Raw genomic sequence first — 13,310 nt, 5'->3', positions numbered from 1 at the left:
GTAAATGTTGAAAATTATCTATACATATATGTATTATTAAAACTTTTTATTTACAAAACATATACATGGGTACTTTTTCAACATTGGTTCTTGCAAAACTTTCTGTTCCAAATTTTTCCCTTTTTCCTCCCACCCCTTCCCCTAAATGGCAAGTAGTCCAATATATATTAAATATATTAAAATAGATGTTAAAGCCAATATATCTGTACATATATTTTGAGAATAAAAAGCTTTAAAAAAATATCCACAGATGTGCTAGGGATAAGGAGGTAGGAATGGGGGTAGTGCATTCCAGGAAGAAGAGCTAATGTAGGGAGTAGAATAGAATTAGGAAAGTATGGGGAAACTATGATTAATCCGGTTTTGATGCAGTATAGGAAGGGGAATAATGGGACATAAGGTAGGTTGAAGTCAGGTTATAGATGGTCTTAAACACCAGACTAAGGAATTTGGACTTTTATTGGTAGGTTTCTAAATATGAGTATGACATATATCAGAGTTGTGTTTTAAGAAAATAACTAAAAGCACTGTGAAAGATATATATGGAAAGAAGGAGAAACAAGGTTGAAAAATAAGTTAGAAGGCTATTATGAAAGTACAGGTAAAATTAATGAGGACTAGACAACCCAAATATCTAAAACAGAATTTTTTGTAGTAACAAAAGAACTGGAAACAAAATAGATGCCCAATGAATGGGAAATGGCTAAACAAGTTGGCTCTTTGTGGGGAAGGGATACAGTAGGGAGAATGAGGTGTGTGTGAGAGGGAGAGCAGAATGGGGATGTTATATTCTCTGCTGGTTCGAGCCTCCAGTGATGGTACCCTATCCCAACTGTAGGAACCCCAGTTCCATTAGCCATAAACAATCAGATTAGCTTTTACACAGAAACATTTAATTCAGAAGATATAATTACAAATATATATATATGTATATATATATTTTTTTCATCTAACATGTGGGAGATATAATCTATCTCCTGTACTGTCCTGTACCACATTGGTCTCTGTGGAGGGGAAAGTGATTATCTTGATTCCAATAGACCACAGTCCCAGTTCCAAGTCCAAAGTACCTTTACTTTTGTATCACTCTGGTTTCTCAAGGCTTTAATGTCAAACTGGTTGGTTGCACTATCCTATCTACAATTTGTGTCCAAAATCACCATGGCTTATGTTCCTGAGTTCTGAAATTGAGAACAAACAATACAGAACAGAAGCAAATCCTTGGGCCCTTTGGAGTCAGGGTAAAAGAAAGGGAGCAAAGGAAGGAAAGTCCTTCCTGTCTCACCTGTTTAGTAGAGCATGGTATCTATGCTAGGTGCAGCAGAAAGTGTGGTAGAATGAGAACAACCCCAAAAGACAAATCATCTTAATCTCATCAGTTTTAAAGATGCTAGCTGCCAATCAAAAGGGGCCCTATCTACAAAAATAGGGGCCACAAACCTCCATCTTAGGCAATCTAGATAAGTCCTGAGAACCCTGGGTTACTTATTTATTCTTGTTTGAAATTTGTCAATCCTGGAAAATGGATGAGGATATATAGGTGTGTGTGTTTTTAGCACAGTTTTCACCCCAAATTCAGAACAGTTCTGTATGGTCCCTGAGGAGGCATAAGCAATATCCCTTCATTTGTTTTTTCAGGACCTTATAGTAAAGGCTCAAAACAACTAATGTTACATAATCATATGCAATCCCCCATGTACAGATAAAATCATATTGATCTCTAAATATAATTTATCTCTAAATTCACATAATTTCTTAAATTCAACAAAAAAAATAAGCTTTTTATAAATTTGCCAAATATCTCTGCTTGCTTAGCCTTAGTCTTATAAGGCTTTTCTCATTCCACAAGTAAAATAAAGATCAAAGACAAAACTAGCTTCTTTTTTTTTTTAATTAAAGCCTTTTATTTTCAAAGCATATGCATGGATAATTATCAACACTCAGCCTTGCAAAATCTTGTGTTCCAAATTTTTTTCCTCCTTTCCCTCCACCTCCTCCCCTAGATGACAAGTAATCCAATATATGTTAAATATGTACAATTTTTCTATACATATTTCCATAGTTATCATACTGCACAGAAAAATCAGATCAAAAAAGAAAAAAATGAGAAAGAAAACAAAATATAAGCAAACAACAACAAAAAAGTGAAAATACTGTATTGTGATCCATATTTAATTCCCACAGTCCTCTCTCTGGGTGTAGATGCTCTCTTCATCACAAGATTATTGGAACTGGCCTCAATCATCTCATTGTTGAGGAGAGCCACATCCAGGACTGATCATTGTATATTCTTCTTGTTGTTACAATGATCTTCTGGTTCTGCTCACTTCACTCAGCATCAATTCATGTAAGTCTCTCCAGGCCTCTCTGTAATCATCCTGCTGGTCGTTTCTTACAAAATAATAATACTCCATAGCATTTATATAGCACAATTTACCCAACCATTCTCCAATTGATGAGTATCTACTCAGTTTCCAGTTTGTTGCTACTATGAAAAGGGCTACCACACACATTTTTGCACATATGGGTCCCTTTCCCTCCTTTAACATCTTTTTGGGATATAAGTCTAGGAGTAGCACTGGTGGATCAACGAGTATGCACTTTCGAGCATAGTTCCAAATCTCTCTCTAGAATGGCTGGATATATTCACAATTCCACCAACAATGCATCAGTGTCCCAGTTTTTCCACATACCCTCCAATATCCATCATTATCTTTTCCTGTCAATTTGAGAGGTGTGTAGTGGTATCTCAGAGTTGTCTTAATTTGCATTTCTCTGATCAATAGTGATTTGGACCACCTAAAAAACTAGCTTCTATCTTGAACAAATAGATTTCCAAATTACGTGGAACTCTCCCTACAGAGATTTGTGACCTCAAGTAAATTTGATATTATCCCTTTTCCAAATGAGAAGACTATTCTGGTTAGAAATTCTTACAGTGACTCCCTTAGTACATAAGGATATCCAATTGGGGCCTGTAGTGAGGGTTGTCCTACCACATGTATGATGGGGGTATTGTGTGGCTTGAAGGGAATCAGAATTAATATCTCTAGCTTCCCCCTCCTTCTCTCTATCTCCTTTTCCTAGGAAGGCTTTATTTCCTGTCAGGAGGAAAAGCAACAGATGAGGGTCAGAAGCTTAACCATTTTGTTCTCAGAGAAAGGGGTACTCCTTTGGAATTATATCTATCTGCTTCCTTAAATTTTGTTAGTGTAGTCTAGGAATATAGTTTTTAAATTCAATCTAAACTCCTGATTTCTATTCATTAATGACAAAATAGAACCCCAAATTTAACATCTAAAGCTTGACTTCCTTCCCTCCATATACCAGTTCCACAGTAAACAGTCAGTAATGTGGACTGACTCTTCCATTTTCAGGAAGAAACCCAACCAGTTATTATCAGATATAATCAATTTCCAGACTAACCTGTTTGTATAGCATGATTGTGAATAAGGAACTCTTTAATCAACCTCCATTGTCTATCGCCCAACCTCTGAGCATCTTTAGACAACTTTTGAGATATTGATTAGCATATCTGTAGACAGATGTGGGACCTGATCTGCCAGGTATTCCATCTGGTTCTTCTTTGCTCCCCACTCTGAGTTCCCTGGTACTTCCTCTCCTCCTTGATCCTTCCTTCTGAGTTCCTGCCTCTACTTCCCTGGTTTTCCCGAGAAATTCCCAAAGTTGTATTTCCCCTAAAAAAGATCTGTTTATCATGATCTTTGTTAAAGACTAAGCCTACTATGAGATTATTGTCTCTTCCTCATAATGCCTTCTCTTTACTGACGTCTTTCTCCTTGCTAAAGCTAGCTCTGATTAGTCTGTTAAGCTCCTCCATGAATCTCACCTGCCAGTCAATGGCATGCCTCTCATCAAATATTCCTCTAATGGATGGATTCTTCCTTGGTAACCCCACTGTTTCCCAACTCATAATCGCCACTCCTAGTGCCTATTTTACCTCTTATTTTTGTCTGTAATTTCTTCCCTAAATAAACCCAATTTTTACTAAAGAGAATGGCCATTGTGAATTTGTCATATGTGTATCTTGAAGTAGGAATTCCTACTTTTACCTCATTCATAGCAAAGAAATCCATTTATCCAATTAGATAATAAAACAGAACTCAGAGAAAGTGGCACATTGGAGAATATATACTGGACAATATTCAATGAAGGAGTTTTCTCATGGGAGTGAGGTCACTCAGGTCAATCAATAGAGAGTCCCAGATCTCATCCAAGGGAAATTCCCTGAAGTCTCTAGTATAACAAGCTGGGGGTAGGAAGCTGATGAAGACTGACAGCTCTTCTCATGTTGACTTCTTCCTAGAGTTTTATTTTCCTTTCAGCAACCTGAAGTGAGGTTGACATCATCTCTCTCAAAAATGGAAGCCAGATATGCCCAAAGTGATTGCAAAACTCAAAGAGACTCAAGAAATTTGAAGAAAAATCAAGTGAGTCCCAGGGCTTTCCTCTCTTCCACTCTCACCAGCTGCACCCTGACTCTCACACAGGCACAGGACATTGATCTCTATCAATTTGGAGAGAATCCTTTACCAAAGAGCATTGGGACTTGGTTACATCTAAACTTCTACCAAAAAGGAATGTATAAGATTTCCTCAGCTTCCGTGCAAATTTTAAAGCAAACAAAATATCACATAAAAAGACAGATTTTATTTTACATGACAAAATAACAAAAAGGGCTTAATTCTCCCTCTCTAGTGAACCTTTACCTTCTCTAGTCCAGCTTGCTAGGTGACACTATTTACTATACTAACTTTTGAGGCTCCTCCCTCTCAATAAAGGGAGGAAGCACTTGGAGATGATAGGGAATCCTTTTGATGAAACTTCCCTCCCTAAGAATCTACTCTATATCCAGTATCCTTAAGAAGATTTGGGGAGAGTCTAGACTCCCTGAAAATGGCTCTACCATACCATCGATGGCGTTTCCCCGATTGTAGGTTTGGGTACCTGTACCCTAGTTCCCTTTAGCCACTAACAGTCATATTAGCTTTTAAACAAAAAATATTTGCTTCAGAAAGTATATAATCAAAATTATATAAATAAAGATAACAAATACATAAATAATTTTTAAAATATATATAAAATTAAAAAAAAAATACAAACTTGCTCTCTTAGCCTATGGGAAGCATAATCATCTCCCCTTTGTACCACTTCTGTCTCTAGGGAAGGGAAGAGGACTAGTTTTTATATTTTAGCTTAATTTCCATAGAGCACAATCCCATTCCAAATCCAAGCACCCTGGCTTCTCAGGGCTTCCAAACTAGACACGCAAATTGCAAAATCCTACTTGACAACCTGTCTCCAAAATCACCACGGCTCTAACCTTTGGGGAACATTTCTTCTATCTGAAACTAAGGAGGACAAACAACAGAATAAAAACAAACACCCCCAGGCTCATTTCTCAGAGCCAGGATAAAAGAGGGAGTTCAATGAAAGGAAATCCTTTCCCTTTCAGAGACTCATTTCATAGAGATCTTCACCTGCTACACACAACAGATAAAAGTATTAGAAAAGAGCAGTAGAAAGAGAGGTGGAAAAAGAATTTTGCCAATTTTAAAGATGCTGGTAGCTAACCAAAGGAGGCTACCCTAACCCAGGTAAGTAGGAGATGAAGAAGCCCCCATGTTAGGTAAATCCGGACATATACAGAAAAACTAGGTTATATTTTCTAGCTTAGTGTGTGAAGTAATATAAGGCACCGTGTGAAGTGATTAGAAATGAAATAGGTGGGGCAGCTAGATAGTGCAGTGGCTAGAGCACCAATCCTGAAGTCAGGAGGACTCGAGTTCAAATTTGATCTCAGACGCTTAACACTTCCTAGCCGTGTGACCCTGGGCAAGTCACTTAACTCCAGTTGCTGAAAGAAAGGAAGAAAAAGAAATAAAATAGGTTTGGGAAAAGGGATTAGGGAATAAGAGGAGAGGTGAAGGAATGTCACTCTTTGCTAATAAGACAGTCTGAAAAACTGACCTGATTTTGATTGATAATAGGCACTTGATTTTGTTTGTTTTTAGCAATTCCTGAGAATAAGCTGGTTTAGAGTTCACATTACTGGGTATAATTTTGGAGAGTTCTCCTTGTGATGGGGCAACATTTCATAGTAATGGGCCACAGATATATTCATGTTTTTCCTTATAATCTACAGATTAGTCCTATTATAAAAATAGCATATGACTAGTTTGTCAAGACAATTACTATCTTGTTTTACTTGAAGGAAAAACCCCACAACCATCTATATTCTGACAGATTTCTTGATTTCTTGATGATCTCTTGTTTGATTTTTGTGACCAAAAATATATTTTTTAATTTTATTTATAATTTTTTGACAGTATATATGCATGAGTAATTTTTTTATAATATTATTCCTTGTATTCATTTTTCAAAATTATCCCTTCCCTCCTTCTACTCCCTCCCCTAGATGACAGGCAATCCCATACATTTTACATGTGTTACAGTATAACCTAGACACAATATATGTGTGTAGATACCATTTTCTTGTTGCACATTAAGTATTAGCTTCCGAAGGTATAAGTAACCTGGGTAGATAGACAGTAGTGCTAACAATTTACATTCGCTTCCCAGTGTTCCTTCTCTGGGTGTAGTTGCTTCTGTCCATCATTGATCAACTGGAAGTGAGTTGGATCTTCTTTATGTTGAAGATATCCACTTCCATCAGAATACATCTTCATACAACATTGAAGTGTACAGCGATCTTCTGGTTCTATTCATTTCACTCAGCATCAGTTGATGTAAGTCTCTCTAAGCCTCTCTGTATTCCTCTGTATTTCTTACAGAGCGTGATCAAAAATATTAATAAGGAATAGAGCACCAGCCCTGAAGTCAGGAGGACCTGAGTTCAAATCTGGTCTCAGACACTTAACACTTCCTAGCTGTATGACCCTGGGCAAGTCACTTAATCCCAGTCTGGGGGGGGGGGGGGGAATATTAATAAGGAAACATTTTCTTGATACCTTGGAAAGAAGAAGCTTCATCTTTACCTGGATTCTGTTTCCTCTCTAGGTTTTCATGATATTGTTCTTTCCTGGTTCTCCTACCTATTTGACTCTTCCTTATCATTCTTATCTTTATTTAGGACCTCCATAAACTGTAGCTATCCCCTAAGAATTTATCCTGGATCCTTCATCTTTTCTTTTTATAGACTATCTCATTAGGTGATCTCATCAGCTACCATGTTTTCAATTATCATCTCTACTTAGATGACTATAGGATCTGTGCATCTAGCCCTGCTATCTCTCTCCTGAGCTTTAGTTCCTCATCATCTATTGCTTGTTGAACAACTTGAAGTGGATGTATTGTAGACATCTCAGCATGTCCAAAACAAAATTAATTTTCCCCTCAGATCCTTCCCTCTTTCTGACTTTATTGTCAAAGACACCACCACTCCTCTACAAAATCTTACGGGTCATTTTTGACTCCTCACAAATCTAATACATTGTCAAGTTTTTAAGTTTCAACCTCCACAATTCCTTCTGTACATATTCTTTTTTCTTCATTCACATCACCACAACACTGATGCAGGCCCTCAACACCTCCTACCTAAGACTAGTTCAATATCCTTCTGAGTGATCTTTCTGCTTCAAGTCTCTCCTCATTCTAATTCTTTATTAAAGTTCTTCATTCAGTTCTTTATTCTTTATTCAGTTGCCAAAGCGATTTTCCTAAAGCTCAGGTCTTACCACATCAAACCTTTCATCTATCTCATATTCAATAAAATTTGGTGGCTTCCTTTTATCTCCAGGGCCAAATAGAAAATACTTTGTTTGGTATTTAAAGTCCTTTACAACCTGGCCCCCTCCTACCTTTCTAGCCTTCTTACACTGCAGTCCCTTTCACATCCTCTGATCTAGCCCCAACACTGAGCTCAGCTGTGGGTTCCTCAATACAATAGTCCATTGTCTGGATCTGCTTTTGCACTGGCTGTTGCCCACCCATGGATTACTTTCCTTACTCACTTTTGTCTCATGGCTTCCTCATATCTTAAGTCAAATTTTATCTTCTGCAGGAGGCATTTCCCCATAACTTTATTATTAGTTCTGATGGGTCCCCAGACCTTATTCCTAGAATTTCCTTTCGCCAAAGACAAGGGGGAGATGATGGGTCAGAATCGAAGGTCTTTTCAAAACTGCATATTTAGCTAAGAAACGTGGAGTAATATCTATTACTCCTTATTTGTTCTCTGCAAAAAACCCCTACTGTCTCCTTCACAGTACCTTTTTAAAAGACATCCTATCTCCTTACTGGCTCCTTCTTATCGCTTTTATAATTTACAACCTTGTAAGCAGTTAGCCTGCCAGCTAAGCCCCAAATTTTTAGTATATAAAGCCCTCCCAAACTATTTTTAATTTGCTAGACTTCCTTTAGAGGCTAGCCTGTCAACTATGGCTTAAATAAACTCCTTTGTGACTTAAAGAGAATCTCTTTGAATTCTTTCAAACTATGAACCATAATTCACACACTTCAGAACATATGTTCTTCCAAGTTAGGACTCATTTTTTTTTGCCTTTTTTTATATCTCCAGTATTTAGTATAGAGACCAGTAACTTGTTTTATAAATACTTGTTGACTAACAAGTGGCAGAGAGACAAATTTAGGCTCTGTATAAGGGAACCTCATTCTAATAATGACAATTCTGGCAAAGTAACTTCACTGGAGGTCTTCAAATGGAGTCTGAATGATCATTTGTCAAATATGTGATAGAGGGAATTCTTGTTCAGGTATGGGGTAGACCCAATTGTGTCTGGGTAACTTCAGCTTTGGTATTTTCTGATTCTTTGATTTTCCTGTTCTGTCCTTAGCTATGGAAAACAGGTAAGACTGGCTCTTTAAAATGTTTTTTTCCATTCCTGGACAGGGGAAGACAAGGGCCAAGATTGAGGGAAACCACTGTAACGTGTCGGTGACCTTATGCAGAAAATCTGGCAGGAGAGATGCTGATCATCCCAAGATAAGGTTGGAACAGGTTAGGGGGTGGCAAGTGCAATGAGCTGAGACTATCAACCCAGAAGAAAAAATATGAACCTTGTTCTCAGTCCCTTGTTGGAGGCCCCATTGTGGATTGGTGAGGCAGGTTGCTGTGGAAGGGGCGAGGACCTGTGAGAGCACTAGCTAGAGGTCTCTTAAAGATATCTCCCATTTACCCTGGAATATAGCTTGTACATATAGAGTGATTTGTATCTTGTCTCTCTCATTAGAATGTGAGCTCCCTGGGATCATGGATCATATATTTGCCTTTCTTTTAAATTTAATTTATTTTTCTCAAGAAAGGAAAAAAAAAGTTTTTCTTTCTCTGATGTTGCCTCCTCCCATCCCAGTAGATGGGGGTGAGAGTGGGTGGGAACCTTGTAACAAATATATATTGTTAAGGAAAAAAGTTAAAAATAACTATAATGGCCATGTCCAAAAATATGTCTCATTCTGAACCCTGAGTCTATCATCTCTTTCTCAGGAGGTAAGAAGCATACTTCATTATCAGTCTTGACTTTCCCTAGACTTAGACCACAGTGCAAGACAAATAGCAAGCATTTAATGCTTGTTGGTTAACTGAGGCAGAATAATTAACCTTATATTAAGGTGCTGCCAGGTGATGTGATTGAGTCAGGAAGATCTGAGTTCAAGTTCAGTTTCAAACATTTTTTCTCCTACTAGCTGTTGTGACTCTGAGTAAGCCTACCTCAGTTTCCTCAATTGTAAGATGATAATAATAGCCTCTACCTCCCATAATTGCTATAAACATCAAATGAAATAGCATTTGTGAAGCAGCTGGCACATGGGAAGGATTTAATAAATGCTTCTTTCCTTCCCTTTTTATCCTCTCAGGGTCTGGTGATTCCTTTCTACACCAATGAGAATTTGGTTCCTGAGGTATATGGAAATATATAATGCAACCATTTTTTTAGAAAACTCAGGACTTCTTGGAAATAGGATAAGGAGACTAGCACTCACATTTTGTTTTCCTGCCCTTCAGGAACTGAGGGAAGAGAGGTATGACATGGCTCTAATGGTAGCTGAAGGACAGGATTCAGGAGTCCCTGAACCGTAAGAAGTGAGATCCAGAGTTGATGGCACATCAGATTGAAAGAAATGGTACCCTGCAGGATGAAGGCTGTGAACGAAATAAAAAAGGATAAAATTAGAGTGTGAGCCTTGTCAGATTGGCTAAAATGACAGGAACAAATAATGATGAATGTTGGAGGGGATGTGGGAAAACTGGGACACTGATGCATTGTTGGTGGAGTTGTGAAAGAATCCAACCATTCTGGAGAGCAATCTGGAATTATGCCAAAAAAGTTGTCAAACTGTGCATACCCTTTGACCAAGCATTGCTGTTATTGGGCTTATATCCTAAAGAAATACTAAAGAGTGGAAAGGGACCTGTATGTGCCAGAATGTTTGTGGCAGCCCTTTTTGTTGTAGCTAGAAAATGGAAGTTGAATGGATGCCCATCAATTGGAGAATGGTTGGGAAAATTGTGGTATATGAAGGTTATGGAATATTATTGCTCTGTAAGAAATGGCCAGCAGGGGGAATACAGAGAGGCTTGGAGAGACTTAAATCAACTGTTGCTGAGTGAAATGAGCAGAACCAGAAGATCACTGTGCACTTCAACAACAATACTGTATGAGGATGTATTCTGATGGAAGTGGAAATCTTCAACATAAAGAAGATCCAACTCACTTCCAGTTGATTAATGATGGAGAGAAATAACTATACCCAGAGAAGGAACACTGGGAAGCGAATGTAAATTGTTAGCACTACTGTCTATTTACCCAGGTTACTTATACCTTCGGAATCTAATAATTAATGTGCAACAAGAAAAAGGTATTTACACACATATATTGCAGGTTATATTGTAACACATGTAAAATGTATGGGATTACCTGCCATCGGGGGGAGGGAGTGGAGGGAGGGAAGGGATAATTTGGAAAAATGAATAAAAAAAAAAAAAAAAAAAAGAAAAGGTTTGGCAATTGTCAATGTTGTAAAATTACCCATGCATATATCTGGTAAATAAAAAGTGTTATAAAAAAAAAAAAAAAAAAAAAAAAGAGAGAGAGAGAGAATTACTGAAATTTTTTTTCAGGGGGGGAGGGTGGAAATCAGACAAACAGGCCAGTTTTGAAAGTAAAATGAAATTATATGTGTTTTTAAATGTAAATCCTCCCACACCAGTGGCACTAGCCTAGCCAGTGTTGAAGAGGCTGCCAGCCCAGGGAATATTGTTCTCCTTCCTGATCCCAGTGACCCAGTGTCCCATGCTCAAAGCCGGTCAGGGGGAAGAGGTTTGGGTCAACAGGTATCACCCAGAGGGGAGCCTGCTACAACTGGAAGCAGATTTCTTATCCCATTCCTCTCTCCACCCCAAGGTGCTTTTGACCCCACTGGGGCCTCTATTTATACATACACACCTATACATGGGAATTAAGCAAAGCAGCTCAGCTTTCCCGGTTGCCTGCTTCCTGGGTCATGAAGGCAGTGACTCCCTTAATAGCTCCATATTCTGCTTGCCAACTTTCTTTGGCTTTGGTGATTGTTGGAGTGTAATCATTTTGCTTTTTTTCTCTCCCTTCTTTTTTCTTCTTTCCTGAGACTTTTTTCCTATTTGTTTGCCTAATCTTAACCCTTGTTTACTGTGGCCTTTGAGACCTATATAATCTGGATCTGAATTTTTAACCTTTTTTGTCATGGACACCTTTGGCAGTTTGATGAGGTCTAGAGACCTCAAAATATTGTATTATTTATAGTCATAATTAAAAGAAAAACTCAATTTCAGTTAGGAATTAGTAAAAATAAAGATGTAATTTTTTTTTTCCTATCTGACTCTTAAGTTATGAATTCCTGCTAGAGATCAATCTTGCCTCTGTCTCTCTAATCCTAAAACTCCTCACTTGAAGCCAGGAGAAGCAGAAAAGTGAAGTGACAGTGTGTGTGTGTTAGACATTGAAATAGCTTGTTCAAGTTTATTACATAAGTAAAAGTTATATTAAGCTGAGTTTGGACTTATATCACTGAGTAATGTCTTTTTAGAACTCATTCTTTACTATTTTGAGGAAGGCAAACCCACTGAATCAGAGCTGGCATCCTAGAGTTACAATGATACTGTCTAAGAGGCTTGGTTGGAAATGGCTCAAGAGATATGAAAGCCTGATTCTGGCCAAGGTCAAGGAAAAGTTCAACTATCAGGATGGTTCCCAGGGTAGAATCTCAGGTTCTGTTGGAAGGGAGATGAGTCAGCAAATCAGCGAATATTTATTAAATGATTATTGTATAAATAATGAAGAGAAACTTGCAAAACCAAAGTATCCTTAGCTTGTTATTTTTTACCCTTATAGAAAATTTATGTTCTTCCTTTCAGAAAGGGGTGTGGCAACTATAATGGCTAATTCTTTCTGAGCTAGATTTGTGTTAAATGGGTACACCTTTATCTTCTGGAACTGGAGGAATTAAGCCAGTAGAGTTGGATCTGAATATAATCCTTTTCTAAGCCCAAAGCACAGCTTGCTTTTCTCTCTTCTGGCTGTAGTTTCCATTTTTCATTTGCTTGAACTCCCTTGACTTTTCACCAGGAAGGGGAAGACTCTGACATCCCAGAGAAATCTTGAGTCCCTGAAGTCATTTCTTCAGGTCCTTTTTCCTAGGGGGAGGTATCCAGAACTAGACAGGACTGCTGATTTTAGGACACCTCTACCCAAATCCTCCCCTTTATTTCAATGTGTACAAATGGTGTGCTGGTTGTGTGTTTCCAAAGCATTGGTTCAAGAACTCATAAATCAAGGTGGGGGAAAGCTTTAAGACAAGGTTAGGAAGAAGAAAAGTAGGTAGAACTTAAATTTCTTTGTTATCAAATACCTCAAGCGACTTAAAAAAAAATGAAATACCAATGCTGGTAAATTCTTTTGGGATTTCTTGACAGTAATTATGATCTTTCCTATTGATAGACTGGAAAAATGGCTAAGGCACAATATACACTGAATGATTTGCTAGGAGTCCCACAATGGCTGAGTAGAACCAAGAATTCACCACTTTTGACTCTTTGTCCTTCTTTTCTTTGGTACAATCAGCAGACCACTTGATGCTAAAAGGAAAATAGAGTAGAAATGGAAGATGATGAAATCTCATTGTAGAGATGAAATAGAAGAAACCCTAACTTGGGAGCTAGGTGCAGATCCTGGCTCTCTTCCTTCCTTGGTAACTCACTTTCTTCCTCTTGGCCTCAGTTTCTCTGTGTGTGTGTGTGTGTGTGTGTGTGTGTGTGTGTGTGTGTGTGTGTG

The sequence above is a fragment of the Sminthopsis crassicaudata genome, chromosome 2 (assembly GCF_048593235.1).
Source record: "Sminthopsis crassicaudata isolate SCR6 chromosome 2, ASM4859323v1, whole genome shotgun sequence".
NCBI lineage: Eukaryota > Metazoa > Chordata > Mammalia > Dasyuromorphia > Dasyuridae > Sminthopsis > Sminthopsis crassicaudata.
This window is presented reverse-complemented; position numbering follows the sequence as displayed.